Source organism: Artemia franciscana, chromosome 7 (genome assembly GCF_032884065.1).
Source record: "Artemia franciscana chromosome 7, ASM3288406v1, whole genome shotgun sequence".
In the NCBI taxonomy this organism is placed as follows: domain Eukaryota; kingdom Metazoa; phylum Arthropoda; class Branchiopoda; order Anostraca; family Artemiidae; genus Artemia; species Artemia franciscana.
Window position 1 is genome coordinate 9,143,760 of NC_088869.1, and position 12,846 is coordinate 9,156,605.

At 36.5% G+C, this 12,846-nt stretch overlaps 1 long non-coding RNA gene across 3 annotated transcripts in view; it reads right to left on the minus strand.

Annotated features, from left to right (window-relative positions):
- Positions 1 to 12,846, minus strand: part of LOC136028813 (uncharacterized) — a 32,012-nt gene that overhangs the window by 8,647 nt on the left and 10,519 nt on the right. For all 3 annotated transcript variants that reach the window (XR_010617880.1, XR_010617881.1, XR_010617882.1), the window contains one exon: positions 3,184 to 3,395. This is a non-coding gene — a long non-coding RNA (uncharacterized LOC136028813). The remainder of the gene's footprint in view (positions 1 to 3,183; positions 3,396 to 12,846) is intronic.

A 12,846-nucleotide genomic window follows, 5' to 3' on the forward strand; every position in this document is an offset into this window, starting at 1 on the left:
AAGTTTGACTCTTTCTCTCAATTCTTCTTTTTAAAACAGTAAAAAACTTTACTTTCAGTTTTTACTTTCAGAGTCATAGATTCTATGACTTTTAGGGGGTGTTTCCCCCTATTTTCTAAAATAACGCAAATTTTCTTAGGCTCTTAACTTTTGATGGGTAAGACTAAACTTGATGAAACTTATATATTCAAAATCAGCATTAAAATGCGATTCTTTTGATGTATTTATTGGTATCAAAATTCCATTTTTTAGAGTTTTGGTTACTATTGAGCCGGGTCGCTCCTTACTACAGTTCGTTACCACGAACTGTTTGAAAGCGCATACCGTTAAAAAAAAAAAAAAAAAAAAAAAAAAAAAAAAAAAAAAAAAAAAAAAAAAAAAAAAAAAAAAAAAAAAAAAAAAAACAACTGATGTTCGCGTTTATTGATTCAGCGCATTATTGAGTGTTTGATGTATGGACCTGGTTCTACAATGCTAACAACTGACACATCAAAAGAATTGAACTTTAAGAATGACCCTTGAATCACAAAGGCCGTAGAATAAATAGTTGAAACTACTAAACATACTTTAGCGTAAAGAGCAAGGTGTTGTGGAGGAGACGAACCCCCTTATATACGTAATATTTTAAGTTCGTTTTAAGATTTAATGCTGCTCATTACTTCCAGTTGAAAATTGTTTTTATTTATTTTCTCATTTTTTTTTAATAATGCTAAAAAATCCTGTGTCCCCTTACATGGAAATTCTCTTCCCTGATGATAAATTCCACCATGGAAAGATCCTCCAACGTAACCCCCGACCCATCCCTACGCGAAAAAGTCCCCCTGAAAACGTCTGTACACTTTGTAATAACCATTACTATATGTAAACAATGGTCAAAGTTTGTAACTTGCAGCCCCTCCTCCGGGGACTGTGGGGGATTAAGTCGTCCTCAAAGACATAACTATTAGGTTTTCGACTGATCTGAACAGAATGGCTATCTCAAAATTTTGATCAGGTGACTTTGGGGAAAAATTGCGTGGAAGGGGGCCTAAGTGCCCTCCAATATATCAGTCACTTAAAAAGGGCGCTAGAACTTTTCATTTCTGTTAGTTTGAGCCCTCTCAAGACATTCTAGGACCAATGGGTCGATACGATCACCCCCGGGGAAAAAACAAACGAAAAAGAAATAAACACGCATCCACGATCTGTCTTCTGGCAAAAAATAAAAAATTCCACATTTTTGTAGATAGGAGCTTAAAACTGCTACACTAAGGTTCTCTGATACGCTGAGTCTGATGGTGTGATTATAGTTAAGATTCTATGACTTTTAAGGGGTGTTCCCCCTATTTTTTAAAATAAGGCAAATTTTCTGAGGCTCGTAACTTCTGATGGGTGAGACTAAACTTGACGTAACTTATATATCTAAAATGCAATTCTTTTGATGTAACCTTTGGTATCAAAATTCATTTTTTAGAGTTTCGGTTACTATTGAGCCGGGTCGCTCCTTACTACAGTTCGTTACCACGAACTGTTTGAAAAGATCATAATACTCGGTAATTTGCTATCTAAAGAAGCCAGGCTAATGACTCTATAATTATCACACTCACTTTTATCGTCTTTCTTGTACAGGGGTTTAGTTAGAATTTTCCTAAAAATCGCTTCGTACTTCCCTTAAAAAAAAGAATCACGTTCATAATCTTCAGTGACTTATTTCTAACCTCACAACCATTATATTTAAGATGTTCATTTACCACACTATCAGTCCCTTGAGCTTTATTATATTTAATCCTTTTAGCATTGTCATTAATTCTTCCTCATAAAATATATCTTCCCTTACATCCAAAGTGTTACAAACTTTTTCATTCTCCTCTATATCTTTTCCTGTAACAAATATTCTGCCAATCTTGCTTTAACTCTATCCTTGTCACTAATTCTGATCCTGTTCCTACCTTTAACTGGGGCAAGTACAGATTAACTATTCCATCTCAATTTATTAACATGCCCGTTAAATATTTTACAATTATGCCGTCTGGCTGCCCCTCCCAAATCTTTGGCAGTTTTATCCATGGCCTCTACTTCACACCTCCTCATTTCATATTTTAATGCTTTTTCAACTTTCTTCTACATTCCTCTTATTTTCTTCATGACCTATCACTCAGATAATTACTGTACAAGCCTTTCTCCTCTCTATTAAACACGAAGCATTTTCACTAATATTCCTAGCTGCGTCCCTAAGCGTCATCCCTATGACACCATCAGCAACTTCACAAAAAATTTTCCTAAAATAATTACAGCTGTCCAGATGGTAGTTACCCTTCCAAAACTTCAACTTTAAATTAAACATACACTACTAGATGGTGATCTTTACTTTTAACATCACTAACAGCCCTCCAATACACCCTAGTATCTTACATTGATCCTGCCAGTCTCTGTTCAACATTTTGTGACCAAAAACAGTATTGTTTATAGATTGTTGAAAACTGTATTGTTTATAGACTGTTGAAAACTGTATTGTTTATAGATTGTTGAAAAATGTATTGTTTATAGATTGTTGAAAACTGTATTGTTTATAGATTGTTGAAAACTGTATTGTTTATAGATTGTTGAAAACTGTATTGTTACTGTATAGATAATTGCAGCAGTCAAAAGTCATTACTGTTTACTTTTCCTACACCAAATGTATCTAGGGTAGGATACCATCTATCTTTATTTCCACCAACCTGGGTTTTAAAATCTCCTAATAAAAATACCATATTTCTACCTGGGACGCCTGTCTATTTGTTTCTGTAGCTGTAAATAAAATACACCTGAGTCACTACTATCTCCGTCAGTTGGTTCTAGAGGGGCATATACTACTACGACTGATACTCTGCACTTTTTAGTCCTAAAATGAGTGATTAGAATCCTATTATTAATACCTTCCCAACCTAAACAAGAGTTAGCAGCTTCCTTATTCATCATGAGCCCTACTCTCAGTCTAAAAACCTGCCTGAGTAAATGAATCCTATAGTTTGTTTGGTTGTGCTGTGTTTTACACTAAATTTTCTTCTTCACTCCTTTTTGTTTATTTACTATTATTGTCTTTGGCAATTTGCTATCCTAAAACGAAAATCATTCTCACTCATTCATTCATGGTTCAATATCAATTTTCTTTTTTCTATACAATTGCAGTATTGTATCAAGAATTAAACAAGTTTACTTTACCTATATTTGCAGAAGGAGTTGCACTGATGTTTTCTGGGGGCTGATCTTGATCAAGTGTTAAATACTGAATAGTATTTGTCAGTCTTCTATTTCTGATGAAAAAGAAGGTGTTGCTTATAATTAAGCAAACTATCAGCAAACCAAGGAGAACTGAAATGTACTTTATATCTTCTTTGTACTTTGAGCATTTGCAGGTGTTGAACTCTTCATCCCTATGAAAAACAATAAAACAAACAGCTTTATAATCTTAAAAGACAGAAATTTCAAAAAGTAAGTAAAATAGAATAGATCAATGCCAATGACTGATCCTCTATGATCTATGATCGATCCTCTAAGACTTTTATTTATTTAGAAACTGATAGGCCTAACAATCCTAAAATTGTGTAAGTATCACTTGTAGTTTATTCACTATTATCCAAAAATTAAAACTAGGGGTAGTTTTTAACAACCTTGTTAATTGTCTAGCAATATGTTATTCTTCTTTGTGTTGAAATAGGAAGCATTGAATGTATAAACTTTGAAATCTAGGATTTTCTACTTCCAGAAGACTTTTGAGTGATGTTTGAAGATAATTTTTGAAGACGTTTTGAGTCATTTGTCTGATTCGTGTCCTGATTTGTCCGAGTCAACACTCATCGAAGCTAACACCTCTAAGCCACAGCCCTTTGAGGAGGAGGCTGGAGTGACTCACACAGAAAAATTCCTTGGGGAACGGTTCGAAGCAAGAGATGGAATTTTTCTTTTAAATGCTGCTTGGAAGAATGCGTGCTGCCTACTTCCAATGATTGGCAGGAGATGATAGACGCACCCTCTCCTCTTAGGGTTGAGGGATAGCTGTCCAAGTTGACCTGAAACATGCAAGCATGAATCCAAAGGAGCAGGGAACGCCAAGATAGACCCCTGGACCCCACCAAAAAAGGCTCCAGTATAATGGGAACGAAAGGGACAGGTAAGTGCTCTCTCAATATACCATGCCATAGGGGAGACAAATGGTTAAAAGAACTAAGCTATATGATAGGAGGGATTACCCCTAGCGATGGTATTAATACTGGTGGTACAAGTAATAAAAAGAAATAAAACAAAAAAGAGCAAGGAATAAGAAACAGCCTAATCCACCAGTTGATGATCGAGGCTGCAAAAAAAACAATCAGGGTGACAAGCAGTTATGGCAGAAGTTAGAAAGATGGATATGAACAGTGTATTATAGATACACTGGATAATGAAATCTTGAGCAGGACTGATCTATTTCCAGATATTTTCTCCACAAGAGAGGAAGAGGGTTCAATCAGGATTTGATGTTGGAATGAAAACAACAGCTAAATGGGTGAAAAAGGTGATAAATGGCACTGTTTTGGTATACCTGGCTCTAGTACCAGTAGATACAAATCCCAATAAAATTCCTGGATGGAACACCCCATTTGATTTCTCTCAGAAAGACTACTTGTCCTTATGGTGGTTTGCAATAGGCTTCTTGGGTGGGAGAAAAAATTTAACCAGGTCTCATGTGAAGGGTGATGTCAGATATAATTGCATAACCACAGACAAGGACACAACTAAAAAAATCTGCAAGGGATAACTTTTGGCTCCCTATCGACAAAAAGCGATATATGCTTTTCAAACTGCTCTACAAGAAGACAATAGATCCATACTACACAAAAGAACGTACAAATTTAGCCCCTATAGCAGACAATAGGGTGGTACCTTCATCATAATCATAAGCTTTTTCATTGCCAGTACATGAGGAAGAGAATAGAATCAGGGGATAATAAATTGTAGGTTGCATGATATAATCTTGTGGGGCTTTTGGCAAGGAGGCAAGGAGTCCTGGGCCGTGGCAAATCAAGGGATTAGGAAGGTCGAAGACACTAGGCTCCATGCTCATAACATAGCAAGCATCATTCCAAGAGCATGCATTTATAATGCTAAAAGCTGAAGATACTTAGAAATTACTCAATTGCTGTTCTAGGTATGTTGCAGCTATAATGCTTAAAAATAGAATCGGCTCGGATTGTGTGTCATTTAATTCCTTCTACAACACCTCATCAAGATAGAGCATTACCAGTGAATGCAAAGGAACAGGTGGAACTTTGTAGAATTGAAAATCCCTATGGTATTATCATATAAAGTGAACATACATCACATGCTATGAGTAGGCTCAAATACAAATGAGAGGGGACAACAGCATTTAGAATAGCTGGCCAGAGAGAATCTTACCTGCAGTAACCAGGACTTGATACCCACTTTTATAAAAAGAAGAGGAAAAGAAGTATTACATTAGCACTAATTTCTGCACGACATCATTGAGTAGGGTAAAGTCTGATAATTTCCAAAGTATATCGTAAAGATGGGAAATTTAGCCTCTAGTCCACTAGCTTTCAAATCTATTGATGAGCCCACCTAAGGTGGTAATAATAATAAGATATATGGCTTCCATTGCTGTTTCTACTCAGCATAATTATTTGCTCCTTCATTATTTTTCGAGCCGTAATAGAATTTGACTTGATTTAATAAAATGGTGAGTACCAACCCAATGGCATAATTTAGCTGGTCAGTTCATACAGCTTGAAACATTATTATGGTGAATACAAACTGAAACAAATTTAAACTTTACTTCTTTAGAAACATCTGAGCTACATCCCACTTCAACACACTTAATTTAAGGTAATAGACTTCTACTGCTATGCTGGCATCTTATCAGGGTTCAGCCTACCAGAGGCATGCTAAGTGCCTCTTTTAAAAACATTTTTTCTAATTTACTTCTCCATTGAAGTTTTCTTAAGATTTAGTTTAATCGGTTTTTTAATCGTCACCTTTGGCGAGAACTGAATTTCGGTCGTTAAACTAAACTGCGAATTTTCAACACTCTCATCGGTTCCGTGATGCTTTACGGAGCTGAGACGTGGTCTGCATCAGCAGCAATCCTAAAGGCCATCGATGTATTCCAGTCAAGGAGCCTGACCTACTGTTCAAACAGACAGGTACGTTGCGGAAAACGCAATACGCTGCGTATTCCACACCGCATCGCCGCAGCGGTGAAACTGCAGACAGCTCACATCAAAAGTTGCATTTCCTAGCTATCTCATTATGGTCATAAATTATAAATTTACCAGGATCTTTACAGTTGGTTCAATACTTACTTGGGAGGAATGGCAAATAATATAAAACCATTACTTACATTGTAACCAACCCCCGCTAAAATTTAGTGTCTTCAAAAAGCTTGTCAAAATTAAGATAAGCCAACATAAATCAAGCATCCACAGAGACGGGTTAGTTTTCTTTAGTATATCTTTGCCTTTATGATATTATAGCCTACGGATCATTTTTCAGTTTTTACTTGACTTCGGAAAATTGGTTCCAACTATGCCCTCCCCTCCCCAGAATTTTGAATAAATTACGCCACATAGGTAATAAAAAAAAATTTTCGCGTGGGGATTGGCCGATGACTGCATTCCCAGATATTTGCATTTTCTGAATTTTAAGCCGATTCTACTAAAATATTCCTAAGAATCCTTGATTGCGAGGGGGATCTTAAAGCCCTATAACACGTTCTTTCAAAATTATTTCTGGAATTTACTGATGGCATAGTACCTAAACTTTGAGAGAAAAATACTCAAATATAATAACACTGTTTGTACAAAAAAAATGTACCGAAAAGTGTCTCAGTGAAATTTGATGCTCATTGACAAATTTACAGTAATAGAAAAAATAAAAAAAAAATCCTAAATGACCACTATATATGCGCAAATTTGACTTTTCGTCCTGCAGCCACAAGCAGAGGCACTAATTGGGGGGGGGAGGGCAATTGAAATTAACAAACAACAAAATTCCCTCCCCTAGACCAAGAAAATACAGTATGACCCTCCATTTTACAGATTGACACCACTGGTCACAAGCAAGGGCCTTCCAAATGAATTTATATGATACGATACATCATTAATAAACACAATTATAACTCTTTACTTTATACATCTACTGCACTGATGGAAAATCATACGTTTTTGTTGGCATGCAGTAGTAAAACCTTAAAACAAAAACTCCAGACAACCCTACTCCCTTACTACCACCCGCTCCTCCTTGCCACCCCCGCCAACCAGACCTCCCTACCGCCTCCATCTCCTCAAAAATAAATTCAACCACTCTATATTAAAATAATCTATTAACTTTCTCTTAAACTCTAGAAGATGCTCAGCTGCTCTGATGCTCACTGGTAGAGAATTCTAGAGTGAAGTTCCAAGAAACTTAAAACGAAATCCTGATCTTGTGCTACTCTTCAGCTCAATCACCAATTTATCACAATTCCTCGTATCATATTAATGAATATCACTGTTAGCACGGTAATTGTCACGAAAAACACCTAGGACTAAATTATGCGCGCACTGGGAAACGACAACTGCTGCTTGATAATCATGCAGTTGGCCCACTTTAAACAGATTTAAAGACTTAAAATAAGCACTTGTGTCATTCACATCCTTAACATACTTGCCTAAGATCCTCATGGCATTGTTCTGAAGAATCTGGAATCTTGAAATTACTGTAAAAATTGCTACTCCAAATCAGACAGCCATATGAAATATATTGATAAAAAATTGAGTGGTAAATCATTAGTAGAATCCGCTTTGGCAAGAAATACTTCAATCTACGAAGCATTCCAACTCCTCGGGCAATTTTTGAAGAAATAACATCACTGTGATGCTTCCATGAAAGGTTTGAATCAATAAAAAATCCTAAGTATCGCACTATATGAACTTGTTGAATAGGCTTTCTGGATAAAATAACTATATCTCTAGCATCTACTGGCATGCCTACTCTGCAGAAAGTCAACAGAAATGACTTTTTACGTTGACACACAGCAAGCTAGGGTTAAAAAAACCTCCAACCTTCTCAACGCATCATTTGCTTTCAGCACAACCTCTTCGATCGATTTAGCACACACTGACAAAGCTGTATCATCAGCAAAGGCTGTTACACAGACAACTTGAAGATGAAAACACATCGCATCTACGTACACAAGATACAGTAAGGGACCTAAAACAGAACCTTGCGGAACTCAACATTTTGTCGATAAGAAGATGAAGTCATATCATTAAGTACTACACACAGGGATCATCCAAGGAGATAACGTTCAAGCCACTGTAAAAAAGTTTTGCGAATTCCCAGACACTTAAGTCGGTCAATGTCGGTCAATATACAACTCTTTGATCGATTTAGCACACACTGACAAACCTGTATCATCAGCAAAGGCTGTTACACAGACAACTTGAAGATGAAAACACATCGCATCTACGTACACAAGATACAGTAAGGGACCTAAAATAGAACCTTGCGGAACTCAACATTTTGTCGATAAGAAGATGAAGTCGCATCATTAAGTACTACACACAGGGATCATCCAAGGAGATAACGTTCAAGCCACTGTAAAAAAGTTTTGCGAATTCCCAGACACTTAAGTCGGTCAATGTCGGTCAATATACAACTCTTTGATCGATTTAGCACACACTGACAAAGCTGTATCATCAGCAAAGGCTGTTACACAGACAACTTGAAGATGAAAACGGCTCGCATCTACGTACACAAGATACAGTAAGGGACCTAAAACAGAACCTTGCGGAACTCAACATATTAGTCGACAAGAAGTTGAAGTCGCATCATTAAGTACTACACACAGGGATCATCCAAGGAGATAACGTTCAAGCCACTGTAAAAAAGTTTTGCGAATTCCCAGACACTTAAGTCGGTCAATGTCGGTCAATATACAACTCTTTGATCGATTTAGCACACACTGACAAAGCTGTTACACAGACAACTTGAAGATGAAAACACATCGCATCTACGTACACAAGATACAGTAAGGGACCTAAAACCGAACCTTGTGGAACTCAACATATTAGTCGACAAGAAGTTGAAGTCGCATCATTAAGTACTACACACAGGGATCATCCAAGGAGATAACGTTCAAGCCACTGTAAAAAGTTTTGCGAATTCCCAGACACTTGAGTCGGTCCAGCAAAATCTTGAAGTCTACAGTATTAAATGCTTTCCTTATCAAACAGTTCGTGGTAATGAACTGTAGTATGGAGCGACCCAGCTCAATAGTAACCAAAACTCCCTAGAATCTTAACGAAAATCACACCATCGGATTCAGCGTATCAGAGAACTCTATTGTAGAAATTTCAAGCTCCTATCTACATAAATGTGGAATTTTGTGTTTTTTGCCAGAAGGCAGATCACGAACGCGTGTTTATTTGTTCGTTTTTTTCCAGGGGTGATCGTATCAATTCAGTGGTCCGAAAATTTTGCGAGAGGGCTCATTCTAACGGAAAAGAAAAGTTCTAGTGCCCTTTTTAAGTGACCAAAAAAATTGGAGGGCACCTAGGCCCCTCCCACGCTAATTATTTTCCCTAGGTCACCGGATCAAAATTCTGAGATAGCCATTTTATTCAGCGTAGTCAAAGAACCTTTTAACTATGTTTTTGGGGACGACTTACTCCCCCGCAGTCCAATTGGGGGGGGGCAAAAGTTACAAACTTTGACCAGTGCTTACATATAGTAATAGTTATTTGGAAGAGTACAGACATTTTCTGGGGGATTTTTAGGTTGAGGGGGGATGGGCTGAGAAGAGAAAGATATGTTGGAGTAACTTTCCTTGGAGGAGTTTTTCATGGGGGAAAAAGTTTCATGAAGGGAGAGCAGGATTTTGTAGCATTATTTAAAAAAAAAACTATGAAAAAATAAACATGAAAAAGGTATTTCAGCTGAAAGTAAGGAGAAGCATTAAAGCTTAAAACGAACAGAAATCATTACGTTTATGATGGGCTCACCTCCTCCTAATACCTCGCTCCTTACGCTAAAGCATTTTTAGTAATTTCAACTATTTATTTTACGGCTTTTGTGATTCAGGGGTCATTCTTAAGAAATTGGGACAAGATATAAGCTTTAGTCTATAGAGTGAGGTACTGACGAGGGGGTGAATCCCTTCATATACGTAATAAAATATGAGAATACAGGAGTTCGTTGCGTAAGCTAATTTGTAAGTTACGTATATCTTATATAGGCCTCCTCCCCCACTCCTTGTTTTCTCAAAATCAATCGATCAAAACTACGAGAAAGCCAATTACCCAAAAAAATATATACAAATTTGGCTTTGATTATTCATCTGCAGAGGGCCAAAATCAAAACATGCATTGATTCAAAGACGTTCAGAAATTAAATAAAAAAACAAGTTTTTTTTAACGGGAAGTAAGGAGCAACATTAAAACTTAAAACGAACAGAAATTACTTGGTAAATGAAAAGGCTGCTTCCTCATCAACGCCCCACTCTTTACGCTAATGTTTTTTACTGTTTTAAAAAGTTGAGTTAAGAGAAAGAGTCAAACTTTAGCGCAAAGAGTGGGGCGTTGAGGAGCAAGCAGCCCTTTCATATACGAAGTAATTTCTGTTCGTTTTAAGTTTTAATGTTGCTCCTTACTTCCCGTTAAAAAAAAAACTTGTTTTTTTTATTTAATATCAATAAAATTGACATTGGCAAACAACCTTTATCCAACACACCAATAACACGTTCCACCAGATGACGCAAGGCATGAGTTGAGGAGTGTCCCTTTCGGAGCCTAAATTAGGTTTCACTTATTGATTCGTTAACCTGGAGAGAATCATATAGGTGTTTATGGACAACTTTTTTCTAATATTTTTGAGAAAAGAGGTGAAATCGAAATCGGTCACCAGTTTTCAATATCGCTTTTGCAGCCACCCTTTTGGAGGGGTATGATCTTCGCGACTTTCAGCTTTTTAGGGAACTTGCCCTTTTCTAGAGAAAGATTAATAATAAATACCAGACAGGGTAGTATGTACCCTAAAATCACTTCAAGCCCTCGAAGAATTTAACACCCTAATAAACATTTAGTCACTAAAGAGCCAAACAAATATAGTCATTCATAAGGGTCAGCGTTCAAACAACCCTGGCCCTTCATCTCAACTGGCCCAGAAATTGAAATTCAACCATTTTGAATGCACAGTTTTTATGTGTACTCTGCTGTGAATGCTTTACAATGAATTTTAACAGTACAAACTATTAGATCTGAATATGTTAAAGAATCAAACATTCAGACAGTGAGAGACAATTCGTCTAGATTCACAAAAAAGAATAAGAATAAAATAGTTTTTCATGTTTACTTATATAGAACCCGTATGGACGGATCAGAAGATTTTTCTATTATTGGGGGGAGGGAAGGGGAGAAGTGAAAATAGTGAAAAAAGTATTTCTCGATAATCCTTTTTTCAACAAAAAGTGAGGTCCTAAAAACGCACCTGAGGCACACCTATTGACAGACGTGACAGTTTAAAAAATTAAAGTAAATCTGAGGCACAAAAAAACATTCCCAATTTTTCTGTATTTTCAAAGCCATTTTTATATAATTATATAGCCTACTTACTGATCACATTCTTAAATGTGTATTGTTTTATTTCACCCCACCCCCTTAATGAATAGACATACAGCTCACTATATATTTTCCCTTTGAATTTTGCAATAGTGTTACTCTCTTTCAGGCACGTACGCAGGAATTTTTTCGGGGGGGGGGGGAAGAACCTTCGAAACAGCAAATATAAAGTAGCATTTATTTATTTATTTAGTAATGAAAAAGGCACTTATATCAGAAAATACAGAATAACCTTAATCTGTAGTATTATAGCAGATGAGGGGAAGAAGAGTGAAGCCTCAAAAGTATGTTTTAGGCTCAGGTTATGTTCATAGCGATTTAGAACCAGTGATTAGTCTATTTTATCCCACTGAAAGGGAAATTTTAGGGTTAACAATGCAATATGGGTGCTGTGGGGGTAGTTCTTCTATTGCAAAAACGTAGATTTTAATGAAAAATAACTGTTTCCAAAATTGATCCATTGAAAACTGTACTTTATCCTGAAAAGGGGGGATAAACCCCCTAATATCAAGGATAATTCTATTTTGCTGTGGAAATCAAACTCTTTACAAAAAAAAAATAATAACAGTACAATTGCTAATTACTTCAAAGAGGGTAAAAAATTAGACAGAAAATGGGTTAATAATTGGGCAGTGACTTGACCGGATAATTGCATGCAGTAAAATACACGGCTTCACACATGTATCTAGATTCTTAATAAATGTCCTACTTTTGCCAGAAATCCCAAGAAACCATGGGAAAATTAAACATTTCACAAAATTTAGGGGTGGGAGGGGCGGGCCCGAAGCCCCCCTGCGTACGTGCCAGCTCTCTTTCCATTACTTCTTCAGCAGGTAAATATTTAGTGGTTAGCATCTTTTAAAGGAAACACGCTAAACAAATTAAAATAGTATTATTAGATTCCTTATTTTATCCTATTTCCAAGTATCACAGTCACTCTTCTAAAATTCACACCCTCTCACCCCTCCCCCCGATGCTCTACGAAATAGCTCTAGGAATATATTAAAACTAAAATAAATCCCTAAAATTCCTAATTTATAATATGCAGCATGTTCTATTTGGTGGATTACTGTGTTTCTACCGTTGTTATCTACTTTTTAATTATTTCAAATAATATTTATAATCACAACTCTATTCGCTCCAGCAAAATTAAATTCTGTTGAGTCAACAATACAGCAGCACATTTTAACAAAGGAGAATGACATCATCATGAAATTCAGCACAATGGAAA